This window comes from Rana temporaria, chromosome 9 (assembly GCF_905171775.1).
Source record: "Rana temporaria chromosome 9, aRanTem1.1, whole genome shotgun sequence".
Classification (NCBI taxonomy): domain Eukaryota; kingdom Metazoa; phylum Chordata; class Amphibia; order Anura; family Ranidae; genus Rana; species Rana temporaria.
In genome coordinates, this window is record NC_053497.1 from 83,627,361 (window position 1) to 83,654,523 (window position 27,163).

General features: G+C 41.2%; 1 protein-coding gene and 1 pseudogene across 1 annotated transcript in view; both read right to left on the reverse strand.

Moving 5' to 3' along the window:
• Positions 1-27,163, reverse strand: part of RNF128 (ring finger protein 128) — a 175,202-nt gene that overhangs the window by 96,831 nt on the left and 51,208 nt on the right. The gene's annotated exons all lie outside the window — the stretch shown is intronic.
• LOC120914648 lies at positions 7,466-7,651 on the reverse strand (annotated as a pseudogene).

Consider the following 27,163-nt stretch of genomic DNA (forward strand, 5'->3'; position numbering starts at 1 on the left):
AGAGAAATGTCTCTCTTTGATAGAAAACTGGATGACAAAGAGTTATCTTAAACTCAACAGTTCAAAAACAGAACTCCTTATGTTTCACGCCAGCCGAAAGAGTCAACTGGCAACAACCTGGACACCGCCACCCATTCTGGGCCAAATCATCACCCCTAGCTCCAAAGTCAAAAGTCTCGGGGTCATCTTTGACACCTTCATGACAATGGACGCACAAATAGGGTCAGTAGTCAGCGGAGCGCACCATCTGTTGCGCCTACTACGCAGACTTATTCCATTTATCCCCAAAGAAGACGTAGCAGTCGTGGTGGGAACAATTGTGAATTCCAGACTGGACTATGCTAACGCCCTGTACCTCGGACTCCCAAAGTACCAAATCGCCCGTCTGCAAGTCGTTCAGAATACGGCCGCCAGACTGGTGACTGGGAAAAAAAATGGGAATCAATCTCACCTTCGTTGAGAACCCTTCACTGGCTGCCAGTAAAAGACAGAATTGCATTTAAAGCACTCTGCCTGACACATAAGTGCATCCATGGGAAGGCTCCGCAATATCTTTGCGACAAGATAGAACCTCACAATTCGAATCGCGTTCTGCGATCCACCGACCAAAATCTGGTCAGGGTACCAAAAACCAAATACAAGTCCAAAGGAGAAAGAAGGTTTGCTTTTCAGGGTCCTAGACTATGAAACGCTTTACCAACCAGCATTCGGTTGGAGGAAAACCACTTGACTTTCAGAAGACAGATCAAAACTCTGCTCTTTTGATGTCATGAGACACGAACAACTAGCGCCCAGAAGCGATTCAGTTCGCATGCGCCGTGCTTTATAAGTTTTTCATTCATTCATTCATTCATTTATTCATAATCCAGCAAGCTTGAAGTGTCAGTGGCAGGTTTAAATAGGTCGGGGGGTGCGCCTACAATTGTCACGGCGTGCACGTGCGACGGGGTGCAACCGTGCGCCTGGATGTTGCGCATCTGCGTGAGTGCATGTGCACGGAAACACGTATGGCGCCACCATGATGGTTACTGTAGGAATTGCCCACAACACGACCATTTTATTGACAGAGACTTAGTCAAGAATCCAAAAGGCTTCCCAACAACCACCCATTGTACAAGTTCAATCTTGTTCTACAGAATGGTATACTGAAGGTGGGAGGGAGACTGGAAAATGCATCGTTACCCAACAGAGTGAAGCATCCAGCAATTCTACCCAACAATTCTACCTTCACAAGATTGATTATCGATCACTACCACAACAAATCCTTGCATCAAGGAAGAAGCTTTACCCAGAACTGTTTGAGGGAGGGTGGTTACTGGATAGTAAAATAAAGCAAAATTATAGCAAAGTATATAAGTAAATACGTAACATTTAGAAAGGCACGTAGACCTACTGAAGAACAAAGAATGGCAGATTTACTGGTAGATCATGTACACCCATCACCACCATTTCTTTATAGTGGAATGGATTGTTTCGGCCCATTCATCACCAAGCAAAACCACAAGGAGTATAAGAGATATGAACTAATATTTACATGTCTAAGCTCCAGAGCAATTAATCTGGAAATGTTAGAAGATATGTCAAGGGACGCATTGATTAACCTTCCTGCCGGTATGATTATGTCTGGAATTATGTACCAAAAGGAGTACAATTATTTTGCATGGAAATTTGGCATTTTACATTGTAGGCATGTAATTCTTAGGAATAACCCACTTAAATCTGTCCAAACAAGAGTCTAGTAGACATCCCAGGTATGATAAAGTTTGAAACACAAAATCATAAATTATAATATAATAAATAACTATAAATAATTATAACAAATAATAATGTAATTATAATAAAAATTATTCAATAATGTAATCAAATCAAAAACACTGAAATTTGCTCAGTTACAGAATTGTCGCTGTCATTACTTTTATTTTTTTATGACGAATTTCCCCACAAATCGTTATCGTTCAATTCTGCAAGTGATTATAAATTATTATCGCTGTTTTCTAGCTGCTCTAAAATCACTTTTGACATAAAGGGACACTTTTGGTTGCTATGGACAATCTACAGTTTGCAGGCAGAAAGAACAGTTTTTATTTTATAAAAGTACATGCAGGACACTGGGCAGACCACTAGGGACAAGGGGGGGGGGGTGTATTTTTTACATACAGTACTGTAATCTGTAAGATTACAGTATACTGTATGTAATGTGTTTATTTACTTTTTTGAATTTGGCGCCGTTCTCCGCCCCCGTAACGTCGCAGGGAACGGAGATCGCCGGCACACAGGCACTGTGTGAATCGAGCAAGGACGCCGCTCGCTCACACAGCGGGGATGCATCGCAGGATCCAGGGACATGGTAAGCAACTTTTGCTTGTGGATGCTGCGAGGCGGCCCCGAGACTGGCTCGGGGATACCGCTTTTGGTATTGAAATCTTACCCGGAGCCAGGCTCAGGAATACCGCTAAGGAGGTTAATGCCTTGAGATGTTTCATAGCCATTAGAAGTACTGTCAGAGAGCTTAGATCTGACCAAGGATCTAATTTTGTCGGAGCAAGGAATGAATTAAAGAAAGTTCTAAAAGAGATCGATAAAGAAAAAGTAACTGAGTATTTGTTAAAGAATCAATGTGATTTTCACATGAATGCTCCACATGCAAGCCACACAGTAGGAGTTTGGGAAAGATAAATCAGAACTGTAAGAAATGTGTTAAGTTCAGTGTTGGGAAAGAGCTCCGGAACAAAAGATGATGCTGCACTTAGGACCCTATTTTATGAAGTAATGTCTATTGTTAACAGTCGTCCACTTACAGTTGACAACATCAATGATCCAACAAGTTTGGAACCTTTAACTCCCAACCATCTACTTCCTCCTAAGTCTGATTACATACAGCCACCACCTGGCAAGTTTACCAAAGAGGATTTATATGCCAAAAAGAGATAGCGAATAATTCAATATCTATCAGAACAGTTTTGGAATAGATGGAAGAAAGAGTACTTAGCCAATCTTACGTTAAGAAGTAAATGGAAAAAAAAAACCAGAAGAAACATAACATAACATAGTGTTAGTGAAAGAAGAAGATTTACCTAGAAGTCAATGAAAAATTGGCCAAAGTTCTAGAAGTTTGAAAGGATAAAGACAGACTAGTAAGAAGAGTGTTGTTACAAATAGGAGACTAAAAACTTGACAAAAGGTGAAGACGTCTCACTACAGAAGTTAGTTGTTCTACTTGAGAGTGATAAAAGACACTTGGAAGTTGAGAACCTGATGGAAAATTCCCCAAATTCAAGTTCAAATCCTACTATAGGGAACATAGAATTATAGGTAATTTTGATGGGAGTGTAGCTGGCCAGCTAAGATCTTTATCTAGGTTGCTAATGTGACTTACATGTATATACAGCTAAACCTGCTAATAACCTAAATACAGTTCATATGTTCACATGTTCATATGTGAGAGATAAAAGCAGAGTTATTTACTGTGACTTTATATATGGATGTCATGTAACAGTTGTATATTGTGTTCACAGAAGCAAAAAGAGAGAATATGCCTTTTAAGATTTGTTGTATGACTGTAATGTAAGCTCAAGACCCAGCAGAATTAAAACCAGAAAGCATAAAGTTAAGCTTTTGTGACTCATCAGGAGTTTTGGCCAATCACAGCCAATCTCACACTGAGCAAGAGTCTTGGCCAATCACAGCCAGTCTTACACTCATTCTGTCTGGAAAGTTCCCTAGCAGAGCTGTTAGAGCTCATTACACCAGAGAGAGAAGATATGAACAGATACACATCCACTGTTCTGTTTTATGGAAGCAAGAGGCCAAAATAGGTATTTAATACAGTTATATATGTTCCTATTGTTAATAGTGTGATTAGAACTGTAAACTAACTTGTTATGTGTTCACTTGTAGTTCAACCAAACCTCAAACGTGCTATCAAACCTCAAACAAACAAACATAATAGAAAATCGTCAAACAAGCAAACAAATGTGCAAACTGCAAACAGCAATATAGAGTGAGTAAAACTATTGATTAAGCCTCAGAGAGATCATAAAGTGTTTAAATAACTTAAAGTGAGAGTACAGATACTGAAGAAAGAAATATATCTACCATTTTATGTAGAATGACAAGATTGAACAGTTGAACCGCCATTTGTTATACTGTATTCAACACATGTTTGTACATGGACTGTCTGCTGCAAAATTGTTATATATGAAGAAAAGCTGAAGTTAATAAAGAAGATATAAAGAAAATTAGCATTGGGACTTTAAATGAGGCATATCAAAAACGTACGCCTCCATCCCTGTTGGATACAAAAAAATAGGGGAGATTTTGGGACTTTAGATGAGATGCGTTTTTAAGCAAACAGTAAGTATAAATAAAGTTGTAAACATTTTTAATCAGGCTCACACTTACCACCCAAACAGCAAGCCAAATTCAACTGTCTAACTGTATATGTTAAAAGCAGAGGATTGGTTGCTCGCATTTGCAATTACATGATTAAGCTGCAGAGCCATCGACAAGGCTCTCTGCGTTCTGCAGTCCTAACTAAACTTTTAAAGTCTCCTTTAAAAGAGGCATATAAATACTGATGGGTAGATAGAGGGCGGGTGACTAGGGGTGTGTCCCCGCCTCCACCTATGCTTGGTATGGTAGTAAAGAGCACTGGGAAAAAAAAAACCGCATAAATGTATAAGGGTATAAAACGCATTTCCATCCCTGTATGGTATAAAGAAAACTAGCATTGGGACTTTAAATGAAGCATATGAAAAATGACGCCTCCATCCCTGTTGGATACAAAAAAAGAGGGGAGATTTTGGGACTTTAGATGAGATGCGTTTTTAAGCAAACAGTAAGTATAAATAAAGTTGTAAACGTTTTTAATCAGGCTCACACTTACCACCCAAACAGCAAGCCAAATTTAACTGTCTAACTGTATATGTTAAAAGCAGAGGATTGGTTGCACGCATTTGCAAGTACATGATTAAGCTGCAGAGCCATCGACAAGGCTCTCTGTGTTCTGCAGTCCTAACTAAACTTTTAAAGTCTCCTCAATAGAGGCATATAAATACTGATGGGTAGATAGAGGGCAGGTGACTAGGGGTGTGTCCCCGCCTCCACCTATGTTTGGTATGGTAGTATATCTCAAGAGTTTCGTGTGCTGTTTAAACCTACTGCTTCCATCGAACGGCGCTAGAGGAATTATAGAGTAACAGATAATCTTGTTTGGACTAAAAGATCAGAGAAATCAAAATTCTTCTAATGCCACAGCGCAAAAAGACACTTCATAGTGCTGCGCCTGCCACACAGGGGACATGAATGTTGGTGATATACATAGATTGTTACCATGCACCTTTTATGATGTATCTGGATATTCTGTTTTTATAACTTTGTGTACTAATAAAATTGAATATTTTTTACTAAACCCTGAGTATATGCTGTATAAGTTGGTACCGAGATAGTCCTTTAAAATATTTCCCCTTTTTAACGGTGATCGGGTGGGGACCGATCTCCCAGTCTTTGTTTTTCTCAGTTTAACAAAATAGGCAAGCAGCCAAATGATCAGAAAGGAAATAATTGTAACTTGCAGTTTACTAAACAGGTACAAAGGTAGAAGCAAAATTGCAACAAGGGTTGAGATGACAAAAAATGCATACACTGCAGGATGGCAAAGAACATGCATAAGCATTGACTCATCACAGCAATGTCTCTATGATTCAATTAGGGTAACGTGCCTGCATAGAATAGTCTCTAAAGGACTCTATAACAACAGAGAAATAATACTTCAGTAAAACAGTACAGTTCCGAGCACAAACAGCTATTTTATTATAAACAGCAAGACTCCACAATTGTAAAATAGTCCCCAGAAGCAGAGGAGTCTTTCCAAATTTTGAAGAAGGCCCTTTGTGCACAACCAATGTTGTACTCCCCCAATTTCTACAGGGATTTTTAGTTCAGACGTCTGATGTTGGCATTGGGGCAATATTGTCACAGGTACACAATGGGGAAGAACACCCTGTAGTGTACCTGAAAAGAAAGCTTAATGAGCATGTGAGAAAAATATGCTGTCATAGGAAAGGAACGTGTAGTTAGTACTAGGATATGGCTAGGCGTTTGTTTTAGTATTATTTGCCCTGTTTATTTTCTGGAACACTGTACAGCATCTGTGAATAGACTTGTATATAGCACCAATAAACACAGCACTGGATTTGGTGTCTGTGCCTGAGAGATTTCTTACCCAAGGGGGCTTATGTACTGACTACCTATTCCCGGCTAACAATGGGTATACAGCTGAAGGGATCTAAGGACAAAGGGTCACTGAACATTACTTTGGTAGCAATCAGAGAGGAGCTCCTCATAGTTGCTGGGTCTTCAGGAGAAGCTGTGGTCTATTAGCTGCATGCATTTTTGAAAAGCCTGTGGCGTGCAAAACACAGCCCAAAAACTCCACCCGGTGCAGGAAAATGTGCACACACATAAAGAGGTGCAACAAAAAACTGTGACGGGTGCATCGTCAAATGGTCCTCTAAAAGAGGACCCAGCTCTGATCTCCCGGGGCGTTAGGCTCCTGGCAGGGACTAGAGAAACTGTGGTCCATACAGCCGAAGCCATATGGACCCATCTTGGTCCAAGCAGCCGAAGCCACAAGGACCCAACATCCTCAGAGGGACTGCCGAAACAGAACCCTCCTCGGTGAGGCTCCCCCGAAGGGAGACCCCATGAGAGCCGGCGAACTTAGCCAGAAGGCCGGGTCCACCAACTCCCAAGACTTTCAGAGCAGGTCTGAGGACCAGCACCCTACTCATCACACATAAAGTGCAGTGCACCAAACAAAAAAGTGACAAAACAGACAAACACGGGGAAAATAAAAAATTAAAGTGGGGAGAAGGAAGATGGGAGAGTGAGGTAAAGTGACCAATGTGCTATACATTGGCCGGCCCTCCGGCCAGGAATCAAAAATTCCTCTGGTCCTAGCCAAAAGGCCTGGCCCTAGAGGCAGGTGTGAAAAGTGTGTTGTGGAGATCAGTGACCTGAAGGTGCCACACGATGAGTGCCCCTCAAACACTCGTGCAATGTATGGCACCCCTGGACTGCCACTCCAGGGGCACAATCTCCACAGGCTTTTCAAAGGTCCCTAGCCCCCGGTCCGGACCGGCAGCACCCTTCCCAGCCAGGAAGGTGGGAGAAGAGGTCGGGGAGAACCCACCTAAGCAGGCTCTACCCACAACCCCTATCTCTCCCACCTTATCACATTCTGGAAGTACTACCCGCTCCTTCCCGGTTAAAGGAGAAGCAAGGGTTCCCTCCAGAACAACTGACTGGGGCAGATACCACCAAATCCAGGCCAACGGCCAGGGACCCGGCCTCCTGGCTTCGACCTCATGCCTCTCTGTCCCGATCAGAAGGCTTCCACCTCCACGCCAACAGGCTTAGCGTCCGCCGACTGCCATCCCTTTCCCCCTGCCACAGGGTACCGGGGACAGTCAGCTTAGCACCACCTATTGGCAACTGATAAGAACAGATACTACACTTGATCTTAGCCAAAAGGCCGAGAAGCGGCAGGGAAGACAACCACGATCAGCACGGCCTAGAATGTGCAATGGCCGAGCCTCGCCCTGGGAGAACCACCTTCATGATCATGGTGTCTCCCCTGCCAGGTAAGTATTAGCTGCATGCATGCCACCTCTGATAGTGGTGGGCCTCACACCTGGATGCAGATTACATGCCCAGCTACTTCTGTCTCATCAGATGTGGCAACTGTGATCTGCTTAGGGAGGGAGGCTGAATAATTTATACTCTCTATCTATGTCCAGGAACCCAGGGTGTTGCAGACATAAGTTTGGGGGCCTGTGCTTGCATCTGAGCATTGTGAGTAAATGAACACTCTGCTATAGAAATAGCATGTTCCTTTCACCTCTAGCCAAACTATGCAATACCTACTGAAAATTGCTGCCAAGCTTTTCCAGTATCTTAAAACTACTGTAGGCAAATAAAGAGAAAAATATAATTCCATTTGTCTTCAATTACTTATCTTTGTTTAAATGGTCTAAATGGGTGACTGAAAGGAATAAACAACATGTATTTTGGTTCTAAGCTCTCATTGTTCAAGAGACAAGGTCTCACTTACACAACTTTCATATTTCTAGCCAAATAGTTGAATATACGGTTAACACAAATATACTAAATCTGTTATATCTGCCAAAACTTTTGTGAAGTCATGCACATATTCTTGCAAAATCCTCATCACTTGTATGTTAAAAGTCCACATAACTAAAAGTCATTAGAAATGTGGTGACTGCAATTACTGCCATCTTCTGAAAATGCCAGTTGTCTTAATTACCGGTACTGTCTGGGTCACTGGCCCAAAACAAGCATGCAGCAAGTGAAATCAGACTCCTAATTTGCTTGTTCACAGTCAATGGCTCTGAAGCCATTATGCCAGTGAGAAAACCAAGCAACTAACTTATCAGAATACGTAATCAGTAATAGCAGTCTCTTTGTTGCTCTCAGCACAGGTTTCTTTTGAAGTGACAATGTGTTGTGCCTACATAGGGCAAACCAACACATTCACTTCATTCCTGGGTCCCAAAGCTTCTAATACTTACCTTCCTTTTAAAGTGACATACATAGTACTTCTGAATATGGAGGAGCGTACTTCTTCCAATGTCACACTACAGGACTTCTTCTCTTTAAGGCCTTGTTCACGGTGCACACATTGGGAACTTGTGTTCCAGCTTACGATTTTGTGCGATTCTCAGGTGGAAATGTGTGTTGTGCATAGGGCAGTTCATTGATTTAAATTGTCACGCCAAAGAAGCTCAGGGACCAAATTTTGGCCCTGAGCCAAGAAAATGCGCAAGTCCTTGTATTATCTGTTCCCACATGCAACAATAAAAATGACTACTTTGGAAGAATGAGTTGCCAGCTTTTCCGTTTTTACATTGTGTCCTAGTGTTTGAAAGACACCATAAGCCTGCTCACCAACTGCTCACTCCCTTGGGGAATCCTACCAGACATTGCTTTCTTTTTTACAAATTTTGCCCTTGTGTTTGGAAGTCACCATAAGCCAGCTCACCAGCTGCTCTTTCCATTGGGGAATGATATCGGACGTTGCTTTCTTTTCTACAGATTTGCCCTTGTGTTTTCCCGCATGACAATCATTGCAACATCTAGCCGCATTTGAAGTGGCAGAATGAATGGCACCCAAATTCGAATTGTATGTTTTTTGTCCTTATTTGGAATGGCTGGCAGAATTGTGGTGGTTCTGCCCATGATTCTAAATTGCCCATATGTGAACAGAGCCTATGGCATGGTGAGGGAGCAGTAGAAAGGTAATTATAGGCAGGGGCCAGCATTGAAGTAAACCTGTTATAATGCACTGAAAAGGCAATTGACAGGTTTACTTTAAGGCAGGTGACATAACATTTTAGAGACTGCAGTTTTGTTGCCGACTCTGTGGCACTGCCCCACCTCCTCTATTTGGTAAAGCGTACCTGAGTTTTTTCCTTTCTAAAGCCCATCTAAATATCCCTCTCTTGCATCAGCTTATACATCAGTCACACCCACTGCATGCATTATTTTTTTTACGCAATCCCCGCAGTCTAATCTATCCTGTACAGTCATTTTAAGTGGCAGATATCACGTCAAATTCTGGTATTTACATTTCTTATATTAAAATAAATACTTATAGCGATATATCAATTAATGCAGAATCTCTTTAATTTGTGTCTTTATCTGCCTAGAGTTCGGCTTAACCTATGAGTTTCCAGTCAAAACAGGTTCTTCCAGTTCACCATACAAAGAGAGCGCATAACTTAAAGGTTTTAGTTTCTACTTAGTCTGCCCGGCCCACATTACAATACACATAGCATTTGAGTATTTAAAGAAGTTGGGAATGTTAACTAAGCAAAATGTATAATGTGAACCTGTGAATCTGTTTTCACAATAAATTTTTAATCTTGCACATGATGATCATGCAGCTTCACTTTACATGCTAAGCAAAGTGAATGATCTCAACTTCTTTATTAGGCCATCCCCCTGACTCTGTGATATTCTGCTGCAGGGTAAGAAAAGTAATTACCATTCATTTTTTTCTGCCGTTGCAAAGTCACATGTAGAGAATACATTAAAGGTGAATAACAGGCACAGATGCTAGCAAACACAGAAGATTGGAGGATATAATCCTCCATGGTTGGTCACTAAAGCAGCCATATGTAGCCCAATATCTACAAGAGATATGATTGATTTGGGGGTTAGTTACAATAATTGGTTCAGGTAGGTGGTAATACCAAATTTAAACACTTACAATTAATGCAAGTGCTCAATTTCACACAATTCTTTCCTACATGGTTGGAAAACCACTGTGATGAGCTATTGATGTTGGTGTCAGTGGGAAGAATAATGCCCCATCATTGGTGTCATTGGGATGAATAGTGCCTCATCATTACTGTCAGTGTGAGGAATAGTTCCTCATCATTGGTGTCAGTGGAAGCAATAGTGCCTTCAACATTGGTGTCATTGGGAGGAATAGTGGCCCATCATTGGTGTCCGTGGGAGGAACAGTGCCCCATTATTGGTGTCAGTGGGAGGAACAGTGCCCCATTATTGGTGTCAGTGGAAGGAATAGTGCCTCACCATTGGTGTCAGTGGAGGGAATAGTGCCCCATCATTGGTATCAGTGGGAAGAATAGTGCTTCATTGTTGGTGTCAGTGGGAGGAACAGTGCCCCATCATTGGTGTCATTGGTGTTGGTAAGGAGCAGCACGTTGTATAAAAGAAAATGAATTAATATAAATCAATACTAAATTGATTAAACTGTGCTTCTCATTGAACTCTGCCTGGGCATGAACAGTGGTGGTATTTTAATATGCAATGACTGTATAGTATACTGACTTCTTGACATCACAAATTGGCAAACACTCCTCTGTGTATATATACCCCTGATGGTGAAAATCACCTTTTCGAAATGCGTTGAGTCTATTTTCCCACTGTGCTTGATACAGCAATAAATGACTGTCACAGTGGGACTAGGATGATTGTGAAGCAAGCATTGCTATACACTACCAAATACTGTTTGTTGGATGATGTCTACATATACAGCAATTTTGTACAACTTTTATTCTGTTTATCTTTTTAAGCAGATTTTTTTTTTAAAGTCATAAGCTACAAATACGGCAGCTGCTGACTTTTAAAAAATTAACACTTACCTGTCCAGCGCGGCCGCGATGTCAGCAGCCGAGGCTGAGCAATCGCTCGGTCCTCGGCTGCTTCCGCCACCATCCTCGGTGAGGGAATCAGGAAGTGAAGGCTGATGGCTTCACTGCCCGATTTCCTACTGCGCATGCGCGTGGATCGTGGCGTGCTGTCACTGGTCCCTGCTCTCCCCTGGGAACAGTGTTTCCCAGAAGACAGCAGGGGGGAGTGACGTCACAGGCTGGATTCCCCACAGGGATCAGACCCAGAAGTGGTGCAAATACCTGTCTCAGACAGGTATCTGCACCCTTCTCCCCCCTGAAAGGTGCCAAATGTGTCACCGGAGGGGGGGAGGGATCCAAAAAGCGGAGGTTCGCTTTTTGTGTGAACCTCCGTTTTAACTATGTTGTAAATAAAGTATTGTTATTTTAACATACCGGAACACAGTTCACCTGATTCTAAGGCCGCGTACACACGATCAGTCCATCCGATGAGAACGGTCCGAAGGACCGTTCTCATCGGTTAACCGATGAAGCTGACTGATGGTCTGATGTGCCTACACACCATCAGTTAAAAAAAACGACCATCAGTGCCTACACACCATCAGTTAAAAAAACGACCATCAGTTAAAAAAACGACGTGCTGAGAAAAATGAAGTTCAATGCTTCCAAGCCGATGCTTTTGCATACTAACCGTCGGTTTTGACCTATCGGTTAGGCGTCCATCGGTTCAATTTTAAAGCAAGTTGCCTTTAAAGTCCCATCTCTCTGGGGGTGTTGCTTGTATTTATTATACTGTTTTAGGTAGGGATAAATTGATAACTCATTGGATAAAATGCTCATTCCTAAGAAAAAGAATGTGTTCAAGTAAGTATTTTGCACCAAGCTGGCTACTGTTATGAGATAAATTAAACAGATTGAAAGCATATAATTGGCCAAAACTGTTTTTAAATCCTCATTCCAGCCGGTTGCCTGCCCCATCTCCCAGTAATTTCTGCCAATAAAAATGTAAAATACTACCTAAATGCCCTTCTTACTAACCTACTGTAAATACAAGGTCGTGTGACACTCTGATCCCAGTTCTTCCCTCTTCTGTGGTATATTGGAGGGGAGTCCTTCTTTGTGTGTCCATGTCACTGCCTGCATGATATAGACCCTTCTTTTTGACTGCCCATTGTTGCGATCTGCTCAGGATCCAGAAGAGAAGTCTCAGCAGTAGGGTTGCCACATCATCCCTTTAATCCAGGACACACATTAATTACAATTGTGGCTGATTGTGGTGTAATTAATATGTCTCCTGCATTAAAGGCACGATGTGGCAACCCTACTCAGCAGTAATGTAATAAAAGGGTAACAGTCAACACAAGCACAACTGCATTGCTGGATCACCGGTCTCCCTACCTGGAAATAGTTGCAGTGAGGGACCTAGATGGAAGACTTAGGTAAATAAAACTTTAATCAACAATGGTTGGGTGGAAGGGGGTTAAGCTTTGTTTGGAGATGGGTTTTACATTTTAGCTAGTAGGAAAGGTTTATAACTTGGAATCTCCTATCACTTTCTGTATTGGTGACAATGGTTTCCTGGGCAAAGAGAGAGGGTAAATTTACCTAGCAGTAAAAGAGATGAGAATGATTATAAAACTATTTGATAGTAATTTAGAAAGCTAAGGTTCACGTTATTTTCATTATCTTTTGTGTCATATGCATTTTTAAGGTTTTCCTTACCCTGGTATACTTAAAATTCTAAAAAACAAACAACAAAAAAACTTTAATTTCTTCCATAGAGTGGTCTAGTTATGAGAAATGATGTCCTGTTATGATATAGCTGTGTAGATTCAATTACCTTAAGCATCAATAATGGGATTAAGCTTACAAATACCCTGAAGTGACTAAATCCTCATTGCTTTTGATTACTGACGTCACACAGTGGGAGGAACAACATCGGTTTCTCTCACTGTGTCCCAGGAACTGGATGCATCTCAATAATTTCTGCATCGATGATCGAGATATTACCCTCCCAATCTAGCGACGTACTGGTATGTCAATGAAGGGGAAGAGGTTAAAGTGTCATTAAACCCAATGAAAACCCCTTATCACATGCTAGGTAACAGAGTGTGCATACTCACAAAGCCACTAAAGAATTTGGGTGAAGTGAAATTATACCCTCCCATCATCTGAACCTGAGATTGTGTAGATCAGCCATCTACTGGGCATGCTCCAGTTTCAGTTCCTGTCTAAGCGCTTCATTTCCTTCTTTTCATACCTGCAGCCCACTTGACTATAGAGTCACACATGTGGGTATATGCATAGTGGTAAATGACAGTCCCATCTTTTCCTCTTTCTTCATGTCCTTCTATTGCTAAACACTTTGGGGTGGGATATAGCATGCTGATTGATTATATTCACTAAAAAACTCACAAAAAAGCTTAGTTTTAATATAAGTCATTATTAAACATATCAAATGTATTTGCTAATACCTGTAAACTAAAAAAAAGAGCTTGGGACAGATGCTCTCTGAACAAAATGAAAGCTACTGTCAATCATCTTTGACTGCCTACACAGCATAATTTTACATAAACAATACACATGTGTTGTTCAATAGGAAGCTGTAACATGTTTTTTTATATATAGAATTTAATTTTAATTGCTCTTCTGAAACTGTTTTTTTTCCCCTTAGTCATGTGACCGGCACAGCACCAATAAGGGCTGTGCAGACACAGAGTTGTACTGCAGATAGCTCTGCTTATGTAGAGAGCATACATCAGCAGAGTAATAGAAGCCCCTCCAAAGGATCTTTCCCTGCAGATGCCAAACAGGGAAAGATCATGTGACCACACAACAAAGCTGCAAGAACAATGTATATGTGATTTATGTGAATGAATTGTGGCAATTAACACTTCTATCTATGTTTGGTATCACTTGAAACACAGCCTAAACTATAACTCCAAAGTTACATTTTTATTTTTTATTAGCCATCAAATGTTTTTTTAATTTTTTTATCTCAGTTTAGGATAGACTACTGTAATTAACATGTTCTTCTATTAATATAATGCAGGATATATATATATAGCACCAACAGTTTGTGCAGTGCTCTACAACGTGCGGGTAAACAGTACAGTTACAAAATAATTATATAAACTATTATATAAAATTTAAACTAGTTACGTATACAGGGCACATTCATTAAATACATTGTATGTCCTCCAGATAAACAATTTATTTTTAAATTAGGAGTGTTTTACGCAAGGAAATATTCTGGGCTGAGCATTATGCATCTATTTATGCATACCTCCCAACTTCCTGAGATGATAAAGAGGTACATATTTTAGCACAAATTAGGTAGGTAATGACTAACACTCCTGCTACCTCCCAGTTTTATGGAGCACAATCAATTAATATTAAAAATTAATGGCTGAACCAACAAGTGCTTTTTTGCCACTATTTTTCCTTTATACTGCATTTTCAATTAATCAAATACAGTAATATAAAGTCTGGATGAAAGGTTTAGTGCATTATAAGACTTTTGGTAATTAAAACATTTTTTTTCTAGACACGTATGCATCAAAATGAGAGACAACTAAGGAGGAAAGAGGAGCAGTGGTATTTAGTTCCAAGAGAGGGGCAACCCCTCAAATTAAGGACAGTTGGAAGGTATGAAAAATGTACTGGAGATATGGCTTTACTATAAGGGGTGCCTTCACTGTCTGCTCCTAATGTCGCGTACACACGCTCGGAATTTCTGACAACAAATGTTCGATGGGAGCTTGTTGTCGGAATTTCCGACAACAAAAATTTGAGAGCTGGTTCTCATTCTTTCCAACAACAAAATCCGTTCTCATAAATTCTGATTGTGTGTGGACAATTCCACGCATGCTCTGAATCAAGTAGGAAAGGGAAGTGCTCTGTCTGGTAAAACTAGCGTTCGTAATGGAGATAGCATATTGGTCATGCTGTAACGGACTGACAAGCACGAGGCTGAAAAACGCGAATCGTCTCTCGCCAAACTTCTACTAACACAACTGGTATGGAACTTCCCTTTAATTCTTGGTGTTCGGAATTTCCGACAACATTTGTGTGACCGTTGAGCCAACATCCCTCAGAAAAAAAAACACGATTTTGTTGTCGGAATGTCCGATTGTCTGTATGCAGCATTAGGCTTCAATAGGACTGGTAGATGGACAGGGATTGAGCCAAACTACACACATCTGAATGTCGGATCAAGAAGCTGGCGGAGAGTTGTAAATAATGTTGCCGGCTTTGGAGCGGGATCTAGGTAAGTATGGTAATTTCTGGGAGAATGTTGGGCTTGGACCTACTTAGGGGACTGGGGACAAAAGTGTAAGGAAACTTTTTGGAAAAATTTCTTACTCTTTAGAAATGATTGCCGCAACAACAAGCAACTGGCAGACTCCTACTATGTGTCTAAGGCAGGCTATACATGATTTACTTTCTTTCATGCAACCAGTAGATTGACCGAAAGAAAATTAATAAATTCCGCTATCCATACATTCCAGGTAGATGGGGGAATCCTTCCCACAGAGCTATTGTATTCTGACATCGGGGAAAGTTTCCTGCCATCGGAATACACTTGAAGAAATGTTCTCAGCTATGACTAAGCAACAATGATGTTGTGAAACGCATCAGCTGTTTGTCCTGCATCTGTTTTCAGATGAACTTTGACTATTCATTACAATAAAGGCTTTTATCGGAGTGCGGCTGTCCAGAATCCCTTTCTTCAATATTGCTTGTGCTGAGCCTGCACCTGGCTTCCACTTTGAGGAGGGCGTTACCTTCAGCCTACCACCTGGAGCAGTTCACCCTTTCGTTCTTTAATCGGAATACACTTATCAGCATCGCCGGATATAGCCGGTAGCGCAGATCGAGTAAAAATTCAAGAGATCGACTTCTGTACAAACAGCCTGCCCATTGTTGGATCAAAACTTATCTGGTTCAGTAGAAATTTCTATGCCTGGCTTAATAGAGGATTACATGTGATGTTATATTGGTCTCACTGTATGATCACCTTTTCAGATCACTTTTTGGACCGAACATTGGGTGTTCGTCCGTTCGACGAACACTCGAACTATCGGGGGGTTCGACTGTTCTGAAAGGTGACCATACAGTGAGACCAATATCACATGCAATACTTCATTAAGCCAGCCATAGATGTTAACATTGTACATTATCACCAACTAGGGATGGGCAAACGGTTCAGTCCACGCATGAGTGCGGACTAAACATTGGGTGTTCACTCGTTCGACGAACACCCAAACTATTGGGGGGTTCGGTCATTGCCACACAGTGCATTGGAATCCCTGATTGGCTGAAGCAATGAAAGCTTTGCCCAATCAGGGCACAGAGCATTGTCAGAGCCATGATTGGGCGCTGTGATGATGACTCTATCCAATCATGGCTCATTGCTCTTAGCCCCACCACACACTATAAAAGTATTCTTTCAATAGCGGCCATTTTTAAGTGTGATATCTGTGTGGAGAGAGATAAAACAGGGCTCTGTTTAGTGCTACTAGACAGTTAGGGCCAGATTCACGTATGATCGCGTATCTTTGTGCGGGCGTAACGTATCTGATTTACGTTACACCTCTGCAACTTAGACGGGAAAGTGCTGTATTCTCAAAGCACTTGCTCCGTAAGTTGCGGCGGCGTAGCGTAAATCGGCCGGCGTAAGCCTGCCTAATTCAAATTTGGAACAGGGGGGCGTGTTTTATGTAAATGTTGTGTGACCCGACGTGATTGACGTTTTTCACGAACGGCGCATGCGCCGTCTGTGGAAATCTCCCAGTGTGCATTGCTCCTAATACGCCGCAAGGACGTATGGGTTTTGACGTGAACGTAAATTATGTCCAGCCCCATTCACAGACGAGTTACGCAAACGACGTATAATTTTCAAATTTCGTTGTGGGAACGACGGCCATACTTAACATTGGTACGCCGCACTTACGCCACCATATAGCAGGGGTAACTATACGCCGGGAAAAGCCTAACATAAACGGCGTAAATGTACTGCGTCGGCCGGGCGTACGTTCGTGAATTCGTGTATCTAGCTAATTTGCATACTCGACGCGGAATTCGACGGAAGCGCCACCTAGCAGCCAGCGTAAATATGCATTTACGATACGACGGTGTAACACAGTTACGCCAGTCGGATCTACGGGAAATCTATGCTTAACTGATTCTAAGAATCAGGCGCATAGATACGACTGCGCAACTCAAAGATACGACGGCGTATCTGGAGATACGCCGTCGTATCTCGTTTAAGAATCTGGCCCTATGTGATCTTTAGTGTGCTATTCTGATTCTATTATCAGTGTAGATCATCAGTTTAGTGAGAATCTAGTGATAGTTCAGTCAGTGTGAGTGCAGTGACCATTTAACACAGTATATTTTAGTGCGTTACTGCAAGTTTAACGCTGTATATTTAAGTGTGTTATATGTCGTTTAACGCAGTATATTTCAGTGCGTTACTGCAAGTTTAATATTTCAGTGCGTTACAGTGCCTTGAAAAAGTATTCATATCCCTTGAAATTTTCCAAATTTTGTCATGTTACAACCAAATACCTAAATGTTTTTTTATTGGGATTTTATGTGCTAGACCAATACAAAGTGGCACATAATTGTGAAGTGGAAGGAACAGTTTTCAATTTTTTTTACAAAAAAATATCTGAAAAGTGTGGACTGCATTTGTACTCCTTTACTCTGATACCCCTAACTAAAATCTAGTGGAACCAATTGCCTTTAGAAGTCACCTAAGTAGTAAAAAGTGTCCACTTGTGTGTAATTTATTCTCAGTATAATTACAGCTGTTCTGTGAAGCCCTCAGAGGTTTGTTAGTGAACCTTAGTGGACAAACAGCATTATAAAGGCCAAGGAACACACCAGGCAGGTCAGGGATAAAATTGTGGAGAAGTTGAATGCAGGATTAGGTAAAAAATGTGTGGTGGAAAACTAACACTGCACGTCACCCTGAACACACCATCCCCACCGTGAAACATGGTGGTGTAAACATCATGTTGTGGGGATGCTTTTCTTCAGCAGGGGCAGGGATGCTGGTCAGAGTTGATGGGAAGATGGAAATATACAGCTATCTTAGAAGAAAACCTGAATACAAATGCACACCACACTTTTCACATATTTATTGTAAAAAAAAAAAAGAAAAACATTTATAATTTTCTTTCCACTTCACAATTATGTGCCACTTTGTGTTGGTCTATCACATAAAAAATCTCAATAAATACATTTATGTTTTGGGTTATAACACGACAAAATGTGGAAAATTTTCAAGGCACTGTAAGTGCCAATTAACACAGTAAATTCCTGAGCATTAGTGCACAATTAACGCAGTATATTTCAGTGCATTACTGCAAGTTTAACACTGTATATTTCAGTGCATTACCTTGCATTTAACGCTGTATATTTCAGTAAGTTACTGCAAATTTAATGTCGTGAATTTCAATGCGTTACTACAAGTTTAATGTTGTATATGTCCATGCATTACATGCCATTTAACGCAGTATATTTCTGTGCATTACCTTCCATTTAACTCAGTATAGTTCACTGTGTTACTGCAAGTTTAACGGCATATATTTCATTGTGTTATGTGCCATTTAACGCAGTATATTTCTGTGCATTAGTGCACATTTAACACAGTATATTTCAGTATGTTACTGCAAATTTAATGCCGTATATTACAGTGTGTTATGTGACGTTTAATGCAGTATATTTCTGTGCGTAGTGCACATTTAACACTGTATATTTCAGTGCATTACTTTCTGTTTAACACAGTATATTTCAGTGCGTCACGTGCTGTTTAACGCAGTATATGTCTGTGCATTAGTGCACGTTTAACGCTGTATACTTCAGTGTGTTAGTGCATGTTTAACGCAGTATATTTCTGTGTGTTACTGAACATTTGAAGCAGTATATTGCAGTGCGTCAGTGCAATTTTACTGCAGTATATTATAGTGTATCAGTGAAATGTGTCTGTGTAGTAAGTACTCAAGTTAAAAGTGCACCAAACACCACTTTACATTGATTAAAGTGCACCCTTGGTACATTTTTCCACATCTGTATTACATTTTGTTAATAAGCACCCCCCCCCATTGTGTCTGGGAGGACAAGTAAAGGTGGACGTGGTCAGAGGAGGTGGTGGATTGGCTTACTAAACCATCCTCATCCTCCTTATCCTTCGTCACCCAAGCAGAGACTAGTTCTGCAACTGGCTAAACCAACCTCCTTGTCCCCAGCTATTCCTGCCATAGCCCCAGCATCAGGAGTCAGCTGAGTTATTTGAATGCAGCATCAGCAACTTGCTCCTTGATGATGCACAGCCATTACTTGATTCAGATGTTGGTTCCTCCTCTTTAATCACCTCAGTCTGCCCCCATTATACCTCTTGACCTCTCAACAGCCTCCACTGACAGGGATGATGGTATAGAGCAGGGACGTGCCTCATCTGCCATGAACAACACTAACCAACATCGTCTGTTTCTCAGATTCACTGATACATGTGTGGTTACCCTTGGCAACCAAACTATCTGAGATTAACACCACATCCTTCTGTTTAACCTAAAAAACAACATTCCAAAAATCTCTTTAAGCATTTCTGTGTTCACTGGCACCTCAACCTATACCTCGGAACTGCCCAACAGTGCTCTAGAGTGCCTCCTATACACAACATCAATAGGAAGCAACCCAGCACCCTGTGTGGCAACCTACCACATGGGTTTACACTTCCACGTTAACATTACAACACTGTTATTTCCTGTCAGAGTGTTTCTGGGTACCTTAAACTGCACAACTTTGCAGGTGATGGACTGAATTCCTGCTTCTACTTGCATCCCCAACCATTTGTAAGATTGGGGTGATTAGACTTAAGTGTTAGGTGCATTTTAATGAGTTGCGCCGGTCCAAAAATTTAATTTTAAGGGCATAGTAGTCCACTGTTATTCAGAAGAATGGAAAAGTTCACAAAATACATCAGTAACCCACGTAGAGGGTTCCACTATTACTGTAACTTGCACAATCAGAATACTTCAGCCTCCTGGCTTACTCTCTTGCCACATGGCTTCTTTAGGCCTCAAGCCTAGGCCTTAGGTGTGCTCCTCAGACCAATACAAAGAGTTCCTTAAAGTCAAGCTCTCTCATAGCTTACCCATGATCAGCTCCTTGCTGCTCTGTCACAGACTAAATCTGCCTCCTGCAGACATGCATACTCTGGCTGCCCCATGCAGCCTCTCTGACTCCTAGAGAGGATAGGAGTCCTCCTGACTCCCATGCACAGACATCTTGTCTGTTGTGTGGAGCCCTGAGTCATAGTCAGGTTACAACTAGTAGCCCAGCACACACCTATGCATTCACTGTGCTCGCCTCCCCAAAAATTTGGAGTAAAACACCCATCTTCTGAGTAGTACGGGTTCCCACTGCTACAGAGCATTTTTATGAGAAAATTATTTTAGGGTGAAATAAGAAAGTTAGTTAAAAAAAAAAACGCTTGTGCAGATTAGTGTATCAATGTCAGTGAGTTAATAGTTTAAAGAGTTTCTGTAATTTGTAAATAAATATGTACATAGAGGTGGCCATATTTGATCATTACATATGCAGGCTCTGCTTCCTGCTGTGTAGCACAAAGGGACAGTACTTTACTGCTTCCTTTTTCTTAGTTGGGCCAGGAATGTTCTTACTTAAATCAATACATTTTCAATAAAACTAAAGGCAGTTTTAGATAAAGGCTTAAGCCTTTGACAGCTTTTGGCTGGGAAAACTGGCCGTGTGTATGCTCCATGGCAGTTTTCCAGACAGGAAAACCGCCGGGAATCGCGGCAGGAAAAATGAGAAAATTTTTTCCTGCCGCGATTCCCGGCAGTTTCCCTAAGGGAAACACTTAGGTGGAGCATACACACGGTCGGGATTCCCGGCCCAAGCTCTCACCGCAGTTTTCTCGACGGGAAAACCTCTGGTGTGTACAGGGGGAAAGTTACTGAGCAGGTTCTTGATTTTCCCCCGGGATTCCCGGCAAACTTTTTACTGCCGGTTGTGTATACAGGGCTTAACAGAGCATAATCTACTTGTCTCACCTGTGTCCCATCCTAAATAAGGTACCTGGAAAAACTGCCAGTACCCCTTTTTATTTTTCCATAGTCCTATAACATACACATGACCTCTAGAAATAAGAATTTGCAAATCAAATTATGGTTCAATAGGCAAGTATAATTGTACTTTCAGGTAAATATTAAACTAATAACTGAAAATAAACACTTACAGCATCTGCTGCATATATCTTTGTATTTCTTTTTAATGAATGTTACATCCTATAAAGGAGTATTAGGAAATTAATGTGTAATGGGACAGTCTCAGGCTAAATCCTAGTACCATTCCAAAATTAGCTGAGCAAACAGCATGTCTGTCATTATCTGTGCAGCCTGCTGCCACCTCATCTGGGCTGTGCTGCTCCTAGTTCTAGAGTATTGATGCAAAACAAGGCAAACAGCAGATCACCTGTTAAAGAGAATCTATCCCATTCAGAGGTGCTTACACATAAAGCAAATCAATAGCTGAATTTACATGTTTCCACCAAGTCTGTTTTTGGACTGTTTGATTTTAGCCCAGGTTCACACTGGCCTGCAGGAGTGAATTCAGCTGAACTAACACGATTTCACTTCCGCTGGCAGTCCCGAATTCGGCCGCGATTACAGAGAAATCTGTGCAGGTTTCTTACTTTTTGAAATTGGTGCAGAGCCGCAGATGCGCCGTCGCACTGATTAGGCACGGTGCCATTGCCAGCAAATGCAGCCATTTTGACATGCGATTTGACATGTCAAAATGCACCCTTAAATCAAATTGAATGTCAAAACTCACCCTTAAAGGAGAATTAAAGGTTAATCAAACCCACAAAAGCTTTTTTTTACCACTACTATTCCTTTATATTGGCTTTAAAAATGTACAAATTCAGCAATTTAGAATTTGGATGAAAGGTTTAGCACTGTGAAACACTTTTTGAAAGATAAAAAGTGCATTTTATATGCAACTATGAGGATCAGACTAAAATGAGGGACAGATGAGGGGGAAAGGGGGACATTGCTCCAAATCAGGGAGAGTCCCTCGAAATCAGGGGCATTTGCGATGTATTTTACACTGTACACCCATATAGCTGGATTCAGCTAGGGGCGCGCATCTTTGCGGCGGTGTAGCGTAGCGTATTTACACTACGCCGCCGTAAGTTAGCTAGGCAAGTACTGTATTCACAAAGTACTTGCCTGCTAAGTTACGGCGGCGTATCGTAAATGTGGCGGGCGTAAGCGCACCTAATTCAAATTAGGCTGAGGGGGCGTGTTTTATATTAATATGGGTTGACCTGACGTGATTGACGTTTTTTAGGAACGGCGCATGCGCCGTCCATGTACATATCCCAGTGTGCATTGCAGCAAAGTACGCCGCAAGGACGTATTGGTTTCGACGTGGACGTAAATTACGTCCAGCCCTATTCACGGACGACTTACGCAAACTACGTAAAATTTTCAAATTTGGACGCGGGAACGACGGCCATACTTAACATTACTATAAATACAAAAGATGGGGGTGGTGGCGCTGTCTGTTATAGTCCCCGTGTGACCAGGGTGTGAACCTGTGGACAGTCCTACGCTAGATAGCGAGGGTCAGCAAAATAGACTGAGTGAATGACCAAACTAATTATTTAGTGGTGTAGTGATACTCTCTGTCCACTAGATGGTGGTATTATAAATACCTAAATAAATATGATACCAAAAGTAATAAAATATATATATAAGTGCAAAAACACTCAAAGTGTAACCAGTTGGCTAGTGACAAGCCGTAAACAGTGGTGTATTAAGTGTATACATAAACCATTCAGTGGGGTAAAGATATGTTAAACATAGCGAAAATGCTTCTAACATCCACACTGGATGCAAGCGTGTGATAAATTGATAGTCAATCAAATGTGCATAATCTGACATAAAGTCAAATAAGAATAGGAAAAATAGTCCTTCCAACTTGCAGCTGTGAATTAATAAAAATATATATATATATATATATAGAAATAAAATAATCGGCAGCAGGTATAAAGTTCATTCGGTGGGTGTCATCATGGTGACTTGCTGGGTGAACAGACAAATACTTTAGAGTGCAGTCGCTGTGGCTCCGGTGCTCCCCCTTATGTGTCCCCACTCACCAGAGTTGAACACCCCTGCAGGGGTAACAAGCGTGGGTAAAACATTCCACCAGGCGCTCCTCAGCTCAGATCTCCAGGCACTCGATTATCCCAACGTTTTCTTTAAATTCCACAGCGGGGCAAACAGTAGAGTAGGCTGCTCTCCTTACACACCTCCGGAAATAAAAAGGACAGGGACTCCCATAGTGTAGTACGTATGAAATAGCGCTTGGGCTAGAATTTATTGGCTGTGCCAGCAAAAAAATATATATGTAGAAATACAAATAACAAAAGATATCAGGGGCTCGGATATAATAGGACAAATAAAAATAAATAAAATGTTTTAAAAAGGGGATCCAGGCTGGTTGGATTTGCCAGCCGAATGTAAGTAAAAACAAAGTAAAAAAACTGCTAGTCCAGCAGTGTCCCACAAGGCACTTGTTGTCCAGTACTTGTGACAGAGACTGTCGAGCGGCGTGCGCTCCAGGTGCGTTCCAGCTCGTCTCCCGGAAGTGCGTGGGGGTGTGCGTGTATCCGCTTGACGATCGTTTCGTCCAATCACGTCTTCTGACCCCCTTTTTTCTATACTTAACATTACTAGTCCAGCTATTTGATGGAATAACTTTACGCCTGAAAATGCCTTACGTAAACGGTGTATCTTTACTGCGACGGGCAAACGTACGTTCGTGAATAGGCGTATTTAGTGATTTACATATTCTACGCCGAACGCAATGGAAGCGCCACCTAGCTACCAGCCTAAATATTGCACCCTAAGATACGACGGCGCAAGCCGTCATATCTCAGATAGGTTTAAGTGTATCTCTGTTTGAGAATACACTTAAACTTAGGACAGCGCAGATTCCGAGTTAGGTCGGCGTATCTATTGATACGCCGGCCTAACTCTTACTGAATCTAGCTAATACTCTGTAGCCATGATGAGCAGGAGGCCATATACTGTGGTCTGCCCTCCACTCCACCACAAAGCTGCTGTCTGACTACCAAGTGACTTTACGCTGAAAAGAATGTAGGAAAAGGCTTTGCAGGTCCAGGTAGGCCACACAGTGAAAATGTTGGGAGGACTAAGTTGTAGGTGAAAGGAGGGTTATGCCGCGTACACACGAACATTTTTCGGCATGAAAAAAAATGTTGTTTTTCAGCATGTCCAAAAAACTATGTTTTTCCAACTTCATCATTAAAAACGACGTTGCCCACACACCATCGTTTTTAAAAACTTATGAAAAAAGCGCGGTGACGTACAACACGTACGACGGCACTATAAAGGGAAAGTTCTATTCGCCTTTGGGCTGCTTTAGCTGATTCCGTGTTAGTAAAAGATGATTAGCGCTTTTCTGTCTGTTACAGCGTGATGAATGTGCTTACTCCATTATGAACGGTAGTTTTACCTGAACGAGCGCTCCCATCTCATAACTTGCTTCTGAGCATGCGTGGGTTTAAAACGTTGTTTTAGCCCACACACGATCATTTTTTACAACCCGAAAAACATTTTTTTTTAAACGACGTTAAAAAATGCAGCATGTTCGATTATTTTTTTTGTCATTTTTCAGAAGCCGAAAAAAGATTTGAAGCACACACACAATCATTTTAAATGATGTTTTTAAAAACGTTGTTTTTTTTAATGCCGAAAAATGATCGTGTGTACGCGGCATTACAGTTGATGTGGTCCAGGATCATCAGATTACAGAAAGAGGAGAAATGGGGATGGGTGAGGTACAACAAAACCTAGAAAAAAGTTGAACTACCTACCTGTTACTGCTACCACCAAACTCCCTGTCCCATCTCATAGTTTAACTTACAGTTTTTAATGGGAAATTATTAAAACATTTTCTGTAGAATGTTTAAAAAACAATTGGTGCCATATAACACTATTAGTAGTAAATACAACAGTGTCTCTATGAGCAAAAGGATCAACACACCCAAAACACAATACTATTTGATCCAACGGTGGGTTTATCCACATATTGCATAATCTGTACTTCTCAATTACAAAATACATTTTAAAGTGCATAGAAAATGATATGCAAGTTTATTAGTAACATCTATATTGACTGGATTTATCTTTTAGAGTTTATCACATTTTACCGTTCAAAAAATATTTTTAACCCTTTTAGAAGAAAACCTGCAAGCTGCTTTTGAAGACATAACCATTATCTTGAATGCTAGGGTACAACAAATACCTGTAACAAGGTGCTCTTTTGTACACAGTGGAGAAACTAAAGAGAGACACAGTAAAATACAGAAAAAAAAAATATTTTGGTTAACCTTACAACACTTTTAGGTTGACAAAACAAAACTCCAGAGCCTACATGCATTGCAATTTGAGAATTGGCTACTTAACCTCATTTTCCGGTTATGACTTGCAGGATTCAAGATAAATTCTGTTTATACCATTTTTATCTTGTAACAGCATCACAAAATATACAGAAAATAAAGAATATAGACGGCAAAATTATACAAGCAGCATGTAAGCTGTGTGAAGCTTAAAAAAAAAAGGAATGTCATACAATGATTTCTGGCTGTTTTAGTGCACCAAATGTGACAACAATGTGGATAAAATATGCTAGTTCTCAAAAGTTGAAAAGAAGTATATTGTACCTTCATCCTATCAATTCTACAAAAAACAAGTAGGAAATTGAGGCAACCGTGGACATTTGTGGTACTGTATGGACTTACAATACTCAAACAGCTTCCTTTTTAATTTATTTTTTAATCACTAGGAACAGCAGATCACTCCCTACTCCCCTGACAGATCCCTGTTCTGTCTCTCTGTGAAGCGATCGCGGGTGGCTGGTGGACATTGCGCCCATTGACCAAGCGCATCCGCTTCGGCATGGTGCTGTGGGCACACGTGCGCGCCTCCTATTCTATTTAAAGCGGCTGACGTACAATGATGCCGATTTGGACAGGGGAGCCAACCTGCTGCAGTACAAATGTCCTTAAGCAGTTAAATAAAAATTTAGCGTAAAAATTCAATAACAAATACCCAAAAGGGCAGACATATGACATACAATACAATACAAGGTAACCCATAACAGGAAGCAACAATTTAATTCCTCTGATGTAAACTGGAAAGAAATAGATGTATCAATCCACAATGGGGGATTTAATATTCTTTTTTTTCCAGTTACATGTTTTGCATACATATAAGAAATCTTCATATGACAAAACATGATAATATAATAAGGCTGCAGAGTATGTGTCATGAACTAGGTAGGAGGCCGAGATGCTGGGAGGGCTTCCCCGTGCAACCGAGTGCAGCACACCATGGAAAGTGACACAGCAGGTGTGGTGCTCGCATAAGCATGGGTGCCTGGTAGCTGGAACTGAAGACAGGCATGCTTGGGCGGTCCAGGAGACAGGGACCAGTGGAGCTGCTGGATAGCGGAGTTGGAAGCCAAGCCAAGGGTCATGTTAAACAGTCATATCTGCAATGTCATTAACATACTAATTAAAAATTCAAATGTTTTATCATAAGCTTAAAGAAAAAAAAATGTAGATAAACTACATCTTGTTCTAAAAAAGTATTGCAATCAGTGCACATTAATGCATTAGCTGAGAATGGAATATGTGCTGCAAAGTGCAGGTAATTACAGAGGGCCATATTCTCAAAGAATCTCCGCCTGCTTCGCTTAGGGCACTTACACTCCGCTGTCCCAACTTACTGGAGCAGGTGTTGTATTCCCCAACCACTTGCTCCATAAGTTGGGACAGCGGAGTGTAAGTGTCCCGGCGTAGCCTGGCGGATCTCCAAGGGGGCGGCTTCTATTCAAATGAAGCGCGCCCCCGA